The sequence below is a fragment of the Furipterus horrens genome, unplaced genomic scaffold, assembly GCF_987537825.1.
Source record: "Furipterus horrens unplaced genomic scaffold, mFurHor1.1.pri manual_scaffold_6, whole genome shotgun sequence".
Taxonomy (NCBI): domain Eukaryota; kingdom Metazoa; phylum Chordata; class Mammalia; order Chiroptera; family Furipteridae; genus Furipterus; species Furipterus horrens.
In genome coordinates this window covers 12,727,614-12,739,831 of record NW_028327176.1, presented here as the reverse complement: position 1 = coordinate 12,739,831, position 12,218 = coordinate 12,727,614, and the positions used below count along the sequence as shown (strand labels likewise).

General features: G+C 52.7%; 1 protein-coding gene across 1 annotated transcript in view; it reads right to left on the bottom strand.

Annotated features, from left to right (window-relative positions):
- The window catches only part of KLHL29 (kelch like family member 29), a 284,945-nt gene that overhangs the window by 124,068 nt on the left and 148,659 nt on the right, over positions 1-12,218 (bottom strand). The gene's annotated exons all lie outside the window — the stretch shown is intronic.

Sequence of the window (12,218 nt, the reverse complement as noted above, 5' to 3'; positions counted from 1 at the left end):
GTGGCAGGCAGGATCTGAACCCAGTCACAGTTTAAAGTGATGCTTTTCGTTCTATTGTGTCACACTGCCCTCAATGACACCAATGTGCACACTTTAATCACGGTTGGGATTTTATCCTGATGTCCCCACTGTGAAAGTGAGACCCTGTGGACGCCTCAGGTGACAGCAGCCACGTCAATGGTCCCCCTTTATAATGGACAAGGCCCTTCACGTCCATCTCATTGATCTGTACAGTAGCTTGAGAGTTGACAGGGGTGACGTCATCTCAGGCGCACGGACCAGGGAGCTCATTAAGAAAAAGCGATTCCTTGGAGGTCAGAGAACCAGCGGGTGAGAATGTGGCCAGGATCCCAGCCTTCCTGCTGTAGCTCAGCATAGGACTCAAGTCTGAAAAGGTGCTAAGCCTCTGGGAGTTAAGAGTTCTCCTTCCTAACCTTGTGATGCAACCCCTGCCACCAGAGACCCCGAGCTCCTAAACCATCTCCCCTGTGACTTCCCCGAATATCTCAACATAAGGCGCTCCATGTTGTCATGGAGACCCAGACACGCCAGCATCCTCTGAGGGCCTTCAGCATCATAAGGATTGCATTTTTTTCGGCAGTCGGTGACTGGCCTGGCTCCCTGCCCAGCCGGGCCCGATGTCACCCACAGTCAGGAAGGATGTAAAGACATGGCAGAGGCTGTCTCAGCCAAAAAGGCCACAGTGAGGCAGAGGGCAGAGGCCATGGCGGTGCCAGGGCCCAGACTTGGGGGGGGGCGGGTTAGGGTGGCATCTGCCCTGCATGTCACATGCCCAGTCCTGGTCTCAGCTCAGGCATGACCCGCTTTTCTTAGACTCTTTTTCATTCTCCAGCCACGTCCTGTCTGGGGTGAGCTCCTGGAAGCCAGGCATGGCTCCTGGCTCATTTTCCCACCCTACCGGTCCAGCTCGCGCTTGGGAGCGCTGGCAGCCGCTCTGCCTTCCCTCGGTACCATGCCCTCTGCCAGGTACAGGGAGCAGACCTGAGCTCGGCCTGTAGGCCCACCGGAAGCAGAGCTGAGCATGACATCTTAAGTTGGACAGTGGGGTCCCTGTTTCTTTCATCATTAGGCTCCATGACTTATGCAATGCCACAAAATTATTTTTTTACGTCTAATAATAAAACACGCAAATGAGTTCCCCCTTAGCCCCCGTCTGCACCCCCCACCCCTGGCTTTTCTTCACAGAGTCGTCTAAACTTAGCTCTGGGCACTTCTGCTCCTGCTCTCACTACGACCTTCTCAAGCATGGCTTTGGCTCTGTCCACGCCCCAAAAGTCGTTCTCACAGTCCAATGGGACTTATCTTCTTCACCTCTCCCACATGGGACATGCTTGGTGCCCCCCATCTCTGGAAACTTCTCGGTGGTTGCTGGGACTCTCCTTCCTCTCTGCTACTCCTCCTTTGCCTCCTTTGCAGGCCCCTCTTTCTCTGCTCAGCCTTGAGGGCCCATATTCCTTCTCCTCTCACCCTACACACTCCCTGGGTGACCTCACTGAGCTGTCACCTCTTCGCTGATGACTCCCTCGCTCTCCTCGGCGCCACCTTTACCTGGCTGTTCCACAGGTACCTAGATACGGCATGCCCCTAAATTAACTCATGGCTCTTCTGCCCGGACACTCACACTCACAAAGTCCTTCTCTCTGGGAAAGCCGCCCCCATTGCCCCATCTCCCTCCCCACATTGGATGGCAGGGTCTCTAGCTGTTTCCCAAATCTGCTCCCCTCGCCACCTACAGATCCGCTACCCCATCCATTGTCTCCCACACGGATGATCTCAACAGTCTTCCTGATGCCCCCTCTTGCTCTTCGTACCCATGTCTCACCCAAGGGTCCTCATGGCATTTTAAAGCACAAATCTGGTCGTGGTGTTTACTATCCTGCTCTAAGTCCCATCCTCCAGAATGAGGTTCGGTCTCCTCAGAGCAGCCCAGAAGGCACAAGGCTCTGGGCTGGCTCCATTTTCTAGCCCCAAGTTTATTTTGTGACCCTGGAGGCGATCCGCGGCCATTCCTAATGCCTTACAGTTTCTGAAGGTGCCTCTGTCAGCTCTGGGTGCAAGCCCACCCTGCTCCTCTGCAGGAATGGCTTCCCACTCTCCCCCTGGCTCCATCCTGCTTGCCCGTTATGACTCAGCTCAGGCACTGACTTTCCAGGAGGTTGCACGGATCTGCCGCCTCCTGCTGCCGTGGGAGACCCCCTCTATCCCCCTGAACACCTGGAGCCCACCTCCATCTCACCAACTGTGGCTGCTGTATATTCGCTTCCTTGAGAAAAGGGAATCATCTCCCTCCAGCTGGCCAGGGTGGAGATGAGGAGGGCAGGTTCTCCGGTGTGCCCACGGGTGGCAGCGGGTGCTTGGGATCAGGTCAAAGGGACCTCCTTAGCCCCGGTAAAACCTTTCATGCTCATAAAACTTGACAGCTCACTGCCTGGGGACCACCCACTGCACCACATGGTGGCTCCGCTGTACTCACAGTCCCAGCAGCCTGCACCTCCCGCCACCCCCCACCCTGCCACTCATCTCTTCCAAGTCTCCACTGAAAATGCTGAAAAGAAGGTGGAGACTCAGGCAGCTGGAGGCCACCCAATGTGGTTTCAGGCTCACGAAGTACATTCAAAACAAAGGTCAACCATTTGCACGCCAGGTTTGGGCTGGACTCCGTTCCTCAATTTAATTGCCCCTTTCAGATGGAATGAAAGAAATGCGCCGCGCAGTCTGCCCTGGGTGAGACGGCGGAGTGCCAGTTCCAGAGGTGGCAACTTAAGTTTCCCTGCCGGGCACGGCGCCATCACGTCCAAGAGGTCCCGTGCACCCACACGTGTGCTGGGGCCGGCGGCGGGGGAGGCAGCGGGGGAGGCAGCGGGAAGTGCTCCAGCGGCTAGCGGAGGTGTCTCAGACGAGACCGGTCAAGCAAGTGCAGACAAAACATGTCCAAGAGCTTCCTTGTCCATGGGCACCTTTCCCGGGCACCCTGCCTGCACCCTGGCAGAGCCAGGCCCCAGGGCCCTTCGGCGAGAGGAAGGGGGTCTGGGCAGCAGCCATTCCTCTGAGGGTGTGTGGCCCCTTTAAGTAGCATGGAAATTTACCTGAAAGGCCTACTACTCAAGGTCACCTGAGAAATCCATTCTGTCATCTGGAAATGGATATTCAAAGTGTAAAAATACCTTGCAGCCTCATTGCAGATCCAAACTCCCTGCATCCTTTGCCAAGGACCACTGGAGGGAGGGACGAATCATTTTATTCTTTACAGCAAGGCTCCTTCCGCTCGGCTTTTCCTTCCTCAGGCTCACCCAGCGATCGCATACCTGGAAACCCAGACTGCAGCCTCCCTCTTTCCTATCTTATCTGCTGTAAGAGCGGAGCGAAGACGGTCATGAAATTTTTAAGATACTTGAGGAATCACTTTGATTAAAGAAATAATTGCTCATATTTTCTTTTGTTCCTCCGAACTCTTAGTGCAGTGAACAAATATTAATATTTATTTTGTTGCCACTCACTGTGCTAGACACTGGGACCACAGCTTCATGCTTCTCCCTTCACAGGAAGGGCGGACAGGGAACAAGAACCAGGTCCCTATGGTCAGTGCTGTGAAGATGACAAACGTGACGGGCTGGGAGAGATGGGGAGGAATGGGTGGGTCAGGGGGCCCTCCCTGAGCAGGTGGTGTTTGAACTGGGACCTGGAACGTGAGACTAAGTGAGGCTTTTCAATGTTCTTTTCTTCTTTTTGCATCTTACAGATTTTCAATTCTAATAAAGTAAATATTAATCTTTAATATCCCACATAAAACAAGCTTTTGGAGGATCCTTTAATTTTTTTTCCAGAGTAAAACTGTCATGAGACCAACAAGTGAGAAAACCACTGTAGTTTATGTCCAGCCGTGATTGGCCCACTTCTTGCTCTAACCCCATAAGGCGCCAAGTGATGAAATTATAAATCTCTCCCACATAAGCGCCTGGCTGGGCTGAGGTTTTGTCTGTTGCAGCTGCTTTGGGGTGACCTGTTGGATTTGAAAATTTTTTGGTGTTTTTTTTTTTAAATTAAAAAATTTTTTATTTTTATTTTTATTCTGTTTTAAATTTTTATTGTTGTTTTAATTTTTTTTCAGTTTTTAAAAATTTTATTTTTTTCATTCTTTTGTTTTTACTGATTTTAGTATTTTTAGTTTGGTTTTTAAAATTTTTTTCTCAATTCTTTTCTTTTTATTTATTTTGTTATTTTTATTTTTCTCATTTTTTCTTTTTATGTAGTTTGTTATCTTTATTTTGTTTTGAATTCGCTCCCTCTCTCTCTTTTCTTATTTTGAAGTCACCATGTATAATGCCTGCAGCCATCTCTGCTGAGGAGGAGGGCCATGCTGGCAGTTACATACTACTGAGCACCATTGACGGGAGATCCTTTGCCCTTTGCGGAGGTGAGGTTGGCCTGGCACATTGTGACCAGCACAGAGGATGCTGTGAATAATCATGAGCCAGCGAGGTTTCTCTAGTTTTTCTAGAAGTTCATTATCTTAAGAGCTTAAATCACGCCCATATCATAAAATTATTTGAGGTGATTGTCACCCAGGGCCGATACTTTCTCATCATGGAGCACGTGAGCAGAGGGCCCTTATTGGACTATCTCGAGAACTTCTCCCGCAGGACTGAGAAGGAAGCCCGAGCCCCGCTCCTGCAAATGGTATCAGCGGTACAGCACTGCCACGAGAAGAGTGTCGTGCCCCGGGACCTGAAGCCAGAGAATATATTTACTCCTAGATGGTGAGCCAACTACCAAACCACCAGACTGGGGCTTCACTATGGAATTTTCAGACCATAAACTGCACACCTTCTGTGGCCCCGGAGATCTTGTGGCTCCAACCCTACGATTGGCCAGGAAGAGGAACTGAAGCCATATATCGAATTGCCCTGGGGTGACATTGACCCTCCAGGTAACAGAAATATGAAGAACCTTGGGTTTAAGCTTCATGAGATACAGGAGTCAGTAACAGAAAGAAAATATGACAATATTAAGGGCACCTATGTGATACAACATGCCACAGAAAACAGTACAGAAGGTCACACCGTCAGGGAGGGTCCTGCCCCTCCCCCCTGCCCCTCCTCTGACTCCAACAGCAGTCTTTCCACAACCCAAGAGGCAGAAAACCCGTAAGTCTGCTATTTCCCCTTCCAGCTTGAAAGCAAGGATGGCCATTCGCCAGCCAGCCTGGAAACAAGGATGACCTTTCCCCCACTCAGGCTGTAGTCAAGGACCACCAGCCCTGTACCTAGCCTGGAATCCAGCCCCCCCTCCCCCAAGTCCATCCTGCCAGCATGGCCCTGGGGGCTCCCCCAGCAGCAGCAGCACCAGCAGCATTGGGGGAGCCCCAGAGGGAACCACTGATGAAAACTGCCTCCAAGCCGCACAGCCTGATAGTGGGACCCCGGGCTCTCCCTCTGGCTACAGCCAGGGCTGGCAGGGGTTGGCTAGGAGGGTCTTCAGATTTTTCTTAAAATTCTTATGCTGGAGGCTGTCCACTAAGGAGCAGAATTTCAAAAGGACAAGAGTCAAGCCAACATAATTTTAAAAATTGTGGACGGCCAAGGCAGGGCCACAGTCAAAGGCAAAGGAGAGATTAAGCTGCACTCCCTGCATTTTAAATGCTGAACCTGAGGGTGCCGGCCACATGGAGTGGGAGGTGAGGCAAAGGCTGGACGCATGCAAACAGCTGTGGTGACAGCATTGCCAGAAGTGCACGCCGTGCGTGCAGGTGAGAGGACTTGGCCCAGCGGACGATGCAGGTGTGCGCACTGCCGCAGTGTTCTCTGCACGGGATCCACGTGAGGAGGGTATCCGGCATCTCTGTGGCCATCAGAAGCATCTTATCCAAAATACCTGCCCACGTTGGAAGATGGGCTGGAGCCCCCTGGGGGTCAGGAAGAAAGGCCACCCTCGCTGCGGGTCCACCCCTCAGCCCCCACTTAATTGAAACTTCAGAGACTGGACTGTTTTTCCTGGGTCCCTTCTCCCCTCCCTTGCTCTCCTTTGCTCCTATGTTTGGGGGGGTTCTTATTAAAGTATTTGAACCTCTCAAATTTTGTAATGAAATGTGATGCTCTAGAAAGATTAAAAGAAAAGAAACCAGAACTCTGGGTGGCATGTATTTAAATTACATGCACATATGTGAAGAAACAGCTCTGGGGTCTAGAAAATCTGGCATTCATGGATGGAGGTAGGCTGTGCTGAGGGACAGGGCAGAGACGGTTTGGTGCAGGTCTGGGATTAAATCTGAAAGGTCTCCCAGAGGTGGACAGGATCCTGCGTGACAGAGCTGTTTGTCCACCTCACTTCCTGTCCTTTGCACCCTGCCAGGGATGCTGGGATGCCGGAGAGGAGGAAAGGGGGCTTGGGTCCTTCCCCAGGGAGGGCAGAACCCCATTTTGCTTGCCTGAAGTCTCAGGCTGACATACAACCTCCTAGTTCATAACATGCATGTGCCTCCAGGTCTCACATGGCGGCCCCATGGGCAGATATCCTGGTCTCCACTTGTCAGAGCCAGACCCAGATTCAGAGAGGGTTAGAATCTGGGCCCAGGACACCACCAAGGATCCGGTGGCCTGCTGGTTCCCAGGTCCCTTCTCTGTGTCCACACCTCCCCTCCCCCAGGTTGCAGAGATGGGGAGCAGAGGGCCTCTTTAAAGAATCAGAGCAAATGTGACGATGGGGATGAACATGTCACCATGATACAGGCCTGACAGTGTTCAGCCATTGGTCCTGTGGCCCACCCTGACCCCTAAGCTTCCTCATTCTGAGCCACTCATGCCCACCCCTAAACACACACAGGAATACCCTGAAATTCAGGTACAGGGTCCCCCAGCACCCCAGAAACTCAGCAATGCCACACTGACCAGCTCAGTTATAATTATCAAAGCCTAACTACCTTATGATGGAGATGACCCCTCAGAAGTGGTACAGAGACCACTCTGGTGGGCCCAGTAGCATCCCTGTTCCTCATGAGAAAGATATTTCTTTCTCTTTCTCCAGGGTGCCTCTCCTGCAGCTTGCTCCACACCTGAGGTGTCATGTGCAGGGCCCCGTGATGGCATGTTGCTCACCAGAAAGGCTGCCCTGCCTCCACTTCCCCAAGCAGGGCATCCCGGGGCCTCCACACATCTGCTTCACTTTTGGGCTCCCCTGTCATCAGACTGAACAGAAGTTGGCTTCACTGCCTGCTAGGCCAAGTCCTCAATTTGGCAAGAACCACCAGGGCACCAGGGCTGCAGGAATGAATGAGGGACCACCTGTCCCCAGACTCTTGGTTCTGCTGGAGGAGACACCAGTTGCTAACTAGCAGAAAAACCAAATGACAATGAATAAACAAGTGTTGACGAGGATGTGGAGAAACGGGAATCCTCGTGCCCTGCGGGTGGGAACGCAGGCTGGTGCAGCCACTGTGGAAAACAGTATGGAGTTTCCTCAAAAAACTAAAAATGGAACTGCCTTTTGACCCAGCAATTCTACTGCTAGGATTAAACCCGAAGAATCCCGAAACCCCAATTCAAAAGAACCTATGCACGCCTATGTTCATAGCAGTGCTATTTATAATAGCCAAGTGCTGGAAAGGGCCTACATGCCCATCTCTATATGAGTGGATCAAAAAACTAGTACATTTACACAATGGAAGTCTACGCAGCAGAAAGAAAGAAGGAACTCCTTCTATTTGCAACTACATGGATGGAACTGGAGAGTATTATACTTAGTGAAATAAACCAGGTGGCGAAAGACAAATACCATATGATCTCACCTAATCCAGGGACATAATGCACAAAACTAACAAATGAGCAAAATAGAAACGGAGGCATGTAAACAAGGAGCAGACTGACAGTGATCAGGGGGGAGGGGGCAGGGGAGGAAAGGTGGGGAAGAAGGAGAAGGGTCTAGTCAAGGAATGGTATAACTGACCCATGGACATGGAAGCAGGGTGGGGACTGACTGTGGGGGAGGGGGAAGGGGGTGGAACAGGGGAGAGAAATGGGGGTGATAACGGGACAACTATAATAGAAAAATAATAAAAAACAAACAGAAAAAAATGACAAAACTGCCTTGGCCCTGACTTCTCTCTAGCTCCTATCCCAAACTGCAGCTCATGGCCTGTGACTGGAACCCTCGTTTCTGTGTCGCGCTCCTTCCTCTTTGCTCCTGACCCCCAAATAGGAAACATGCTTGGGCTCCGCTCTGCACCCCAGCCTCCCTCTCCTCACTTTTGCCGCAGTCTCTCAAATAGCAGCCTCCGTGGCTTAGAAGAGCCCTATCGCTGGGAAAGGCCTACAACTCCAAGGCCAACAGCAGTCGGGCAGGATCCAGGATGAAGACAAGGAGACTGTCAATTCTGAGCCTGTCTGGTGCCTGAAACACACAGCCATGGACTCCCTGAGGCCCCCTGTTCTAGGTGGGCTCTGTCACCCAGGGCCACTGCGATAACAGACTGGGGAGGGAGAAGGCCATCCTCAGCTGAGCGCCCATGACTTGGGGATCTCCTATCAGGACCCCCAGGGCCTGCGATAGATGGGCTTCTTCCTGAAGCTCGGGGGCATCCTAATGGACTCAGGCTCAGGCTTACGGAAGGCTTGGGTCACCCAGGGCCCAACGATGGCCCAGAGGAGGGGCATCAGCTGACAGCAGGCTCAGCCCTGGTGTCCGGGCTGTGTCTCCTTAATTCTGTCCCCCGGACACTTGCTGGATTGCCAGATCAGCTGCCCGGCTGCACAGATTTGCCTCAACATGAAGAATTCATGAGTAAATAATTAAGAGTTTCACGTGTCAGAGTCATTTGTGTCGTCTATGTGGGGCTAGGGCACATGTGCCACTGTCTAGGAGCTCTGTGCCCCGGGCCCCACTGGGTGCGCTCTAGAGGCCGGTCATGGCCTGCAGCTATGGTCGCGCCTCCCGTGCACACGCCGTACCCAGGCTCACAGGTGGCTAATGGCCCTTCCCTCCTTCTTGTCATTAAGGCATGCGGAGGAGTGGGTGCAGGCTGTGAGGGCCCCGAAGGCATGATTAATCCACAGGAAGGTGGGGAGCCCGCGATGCCTCCAGACGGGAGCTGAGGAGTGAGATGCAGCCCTTCCAGCCCCGAATGGAAAATGTATGATTGCCTCATTTGGGGGCGATGCGCTGTCAAGTCGGCTGGAACAGCCCATGCCCATCTTTCTTATTTTCATTTTCCTCTCTGCATCCTTTAGCCTTTCTTCTGGAGCAAAATAATAAACACCAGCCCGAACACCGTCTGGGCAAATGCAACACAGGAATTCTCTGGGTGGTTCTGGAATGTTGGCCAGGAGTTGGTGCAAATTGTGAGCAGGAGCTGGAGGTGCCCCTCGGAAGTGCCCCCCTGCTTCCTGGGGCTGCTCCTCCAGCTATCACTGCCCCCTGCCCCCACTGAGCCCTCCCCAACTCAAAGGACTTGCTTGCTTCTGGCTGAGGCTGGGGGCGGGCGGCCAGCCTTCTCCTGCAAGAAGCCTTCCCTGACAGGCCCTCTCTTGTTGGCATCCACACAGGCAGGCCTACGGCTCAGTGATGGATGGGCACCTTCTACATCCTATGTGAGTTCTGTTCTTGCAAGGGTGCTCCCTAAAGACAGGACTCCCCTCCCCCTCATTTCCCCCATATTTCCTCCATGTAGCTGACAGAGCACAGACTGGGTACCCAGGGCTGGGCTCAGGAAATGCTCCCAGATTAAAGCGACAGACACTTTCCTGCTTGGAGCACATGGTAGGGTGGGGACTAGGGTGAGGCATGACAGGTGCCTAGGATGAAAAGTGCCAGGAGGCCTCCCCAGCAGGGTCCTGTCTGCACTTACGGCCCTGAAAGGGGGGGCCGCCTGGCATTTTGCCTCACCTGCCTTGCCCTGGTCCTGGCCTTAGGGGTGAGGTGTTCCTCGGGGGGGGAGGGGGGGGAGGTGCTCAGCACCTCCGGATGGGCATGAAATGTGCAGGTAGTAGGAGCCAGTGTATGTGCCAGCCTGGGCCCAAGACCTCATTTCAAATCCTTTGCACCAGTTCAGAAGCCAAGGGAGCTCTGAAACCATCACAGGCGATGCCAGCCTCTCCCTGTCCCCTCTGTAGGATGAGTGACCTAAGAAGCAGTTTTATTGTTCGTTTCTTTCCTTAAAATGCCAAGGCCCCAGTGAATTGAACCGTCTTTGCTGGCACAGCTCACCTCTGCTCTGAAAGGGCCTTTTCCTTCCACCTCGCCTTGCCCAGCCAAGAGCGACCACTGACCTCCTGTGACACTCTCCTGTGACACCCCACCCCCTACCTGCCATCACTGGCTACCTCCCTATCAGGCCCCACTCAGCCGGGCCAGTGTGGAGACTGCCCAGCCCAGTCGCTAGGCAGGAGCAGTTCATCCCAACCCTGCTGCTTAGCTTCCAGCAGGTTCTACCAAGATGTGCTTTGCTCCAGGGCCTAACGCAATCAAGCCTTCTCCACCAGGTCCTCCAGGCACGGAGGAGAGCCGGTCACGGACGCGGGACAGCTCAGTGACCTCTGACCTCTGCTTCCACTCTCCAGGCAGCATCAGCCTCTGTAACAGGGGGCTTTAGGGTATCAGCTTTATCTTTAAAAGAAGGTGTGCACAGGGTGGCCTCCGGTCCTTGTGGACAGAGAGAGTTGGTCAAGGGTGGATTCTGAGCCTCGGGCTGGGTAGGCGCTGCTGCGGGGGGCTTCATCTGTCCGGTTTACCAGCTCACTGCTCTGGAAACACAGCCATAAGAACTGGAGCCCAGTCCCAGGCTCCGCTCATCTGTCCCAGGCCACCTCCCTGTCCACTTTCTGCCCCATCCCAGCCCAGAGCAGTTGAGCCAACTTTATGTGCCTTTTAGCATCCTCAGCCAATGAGAGATTGGACTGAATCCTGTCTGAACCAAAATGTTAGACAACCTTTGTTGGGCCTTAAAATTCACCATGCTGTGCCAAAAAAAAAAAAAAAAAAAAAAAACCCAGGGAACTGGCTTTCTTCACTGCCAGCTAAACCTACATTTACATTTATTTCCTAGTCTCTGTCCATCCAAAGCTTTGGGGGAGACACACACCAGCTGAGCTGAGACCCTCCTTGGCGGGGGATGGCAGGGAGAGAGCCCTGCATGAAAGGTCCAGCAGTGGTCACGGCAACAACAGCATGGCCTTCTCGGGCCGTGGGTTCTCACTTTCACTAGTGAGATGGGCAAGAGAGCCCCACACTTGTTGCTTTCCACACCATCCCCGTGGTGCAGGCAGGGATGCCCTGACACATTGCGTCGGTGAGCAAAACGGGGAGAAGAGGATGAAGCCCAGCGCGGGGAGAGTGGCCTCAGGGCCCCCTACCCAGAGTGCCAGGTCTGTGGTTTGCAGCATCCGCACCACCTCCTGTGCTTGTTAGAAATGCAGACCCTCGGGCCCTGCCCCCACACTACTGAGTCTGAGTTTGCATTTTTAATGAGATGGGGGTGGGGTGCAGTGCCTTGGTGGGGATGGGACTCACAAGCTGGTTAGAGTCTGAGATCAGGCCAATGGCCTGGCTGGGGTCTGCCCTAGGACGCAGGCATCCCCACACTCTGTGGGTGCTCCCTGCTGTATCGTGGCCCTCAGAGGGCCCTGGAGAGCAGAGGTATTTTTGGGAAAAGCCATATTCCATAATTACAGGGCTTCCCACGTGACCTAAAAGACCAATGTTTCAGAAATGCTTTTCTGATAACAGGTTTCAGGAAAAAAGCTACCAGTTCCTTTTCTGGGCACAATTTCCTGTGCAAGAAGCAATCTCCCTGCGTCAGGAAGGTGGTGCCCAGTGCCCGTTTCAGATGAACGATATTAAAAGAGCAAGCCTCCTGTTTCCCTCCCTTCCCAGAGACACCTTGGCTTTGAAAAATTCTGGCTGTAGGTTTTGATGAAGTGACTTTTTTTTTTTTTTTTTTCAAAAAGGCACACATGATTCAGAGACTTTTCTCAGGAGACTAATTGACTAGGCATTTGTGCTATTGCTCCTGGTGTAAATCATTATAATGGTGATACTGAAAAATAAAAAAAGATATTGGAAATGACAGCAGGCAACACAGAATCAGCACATAAACTGAGGGAAGAAGAGAGGCGTGTATACGTGAGGGGATCGCTCACACCAGGAGGGGTGAGGATGGCGGGCGGGTCCAGTTCGATCGCTTCTGGGAGGATTAACCAGTTATTACGAGT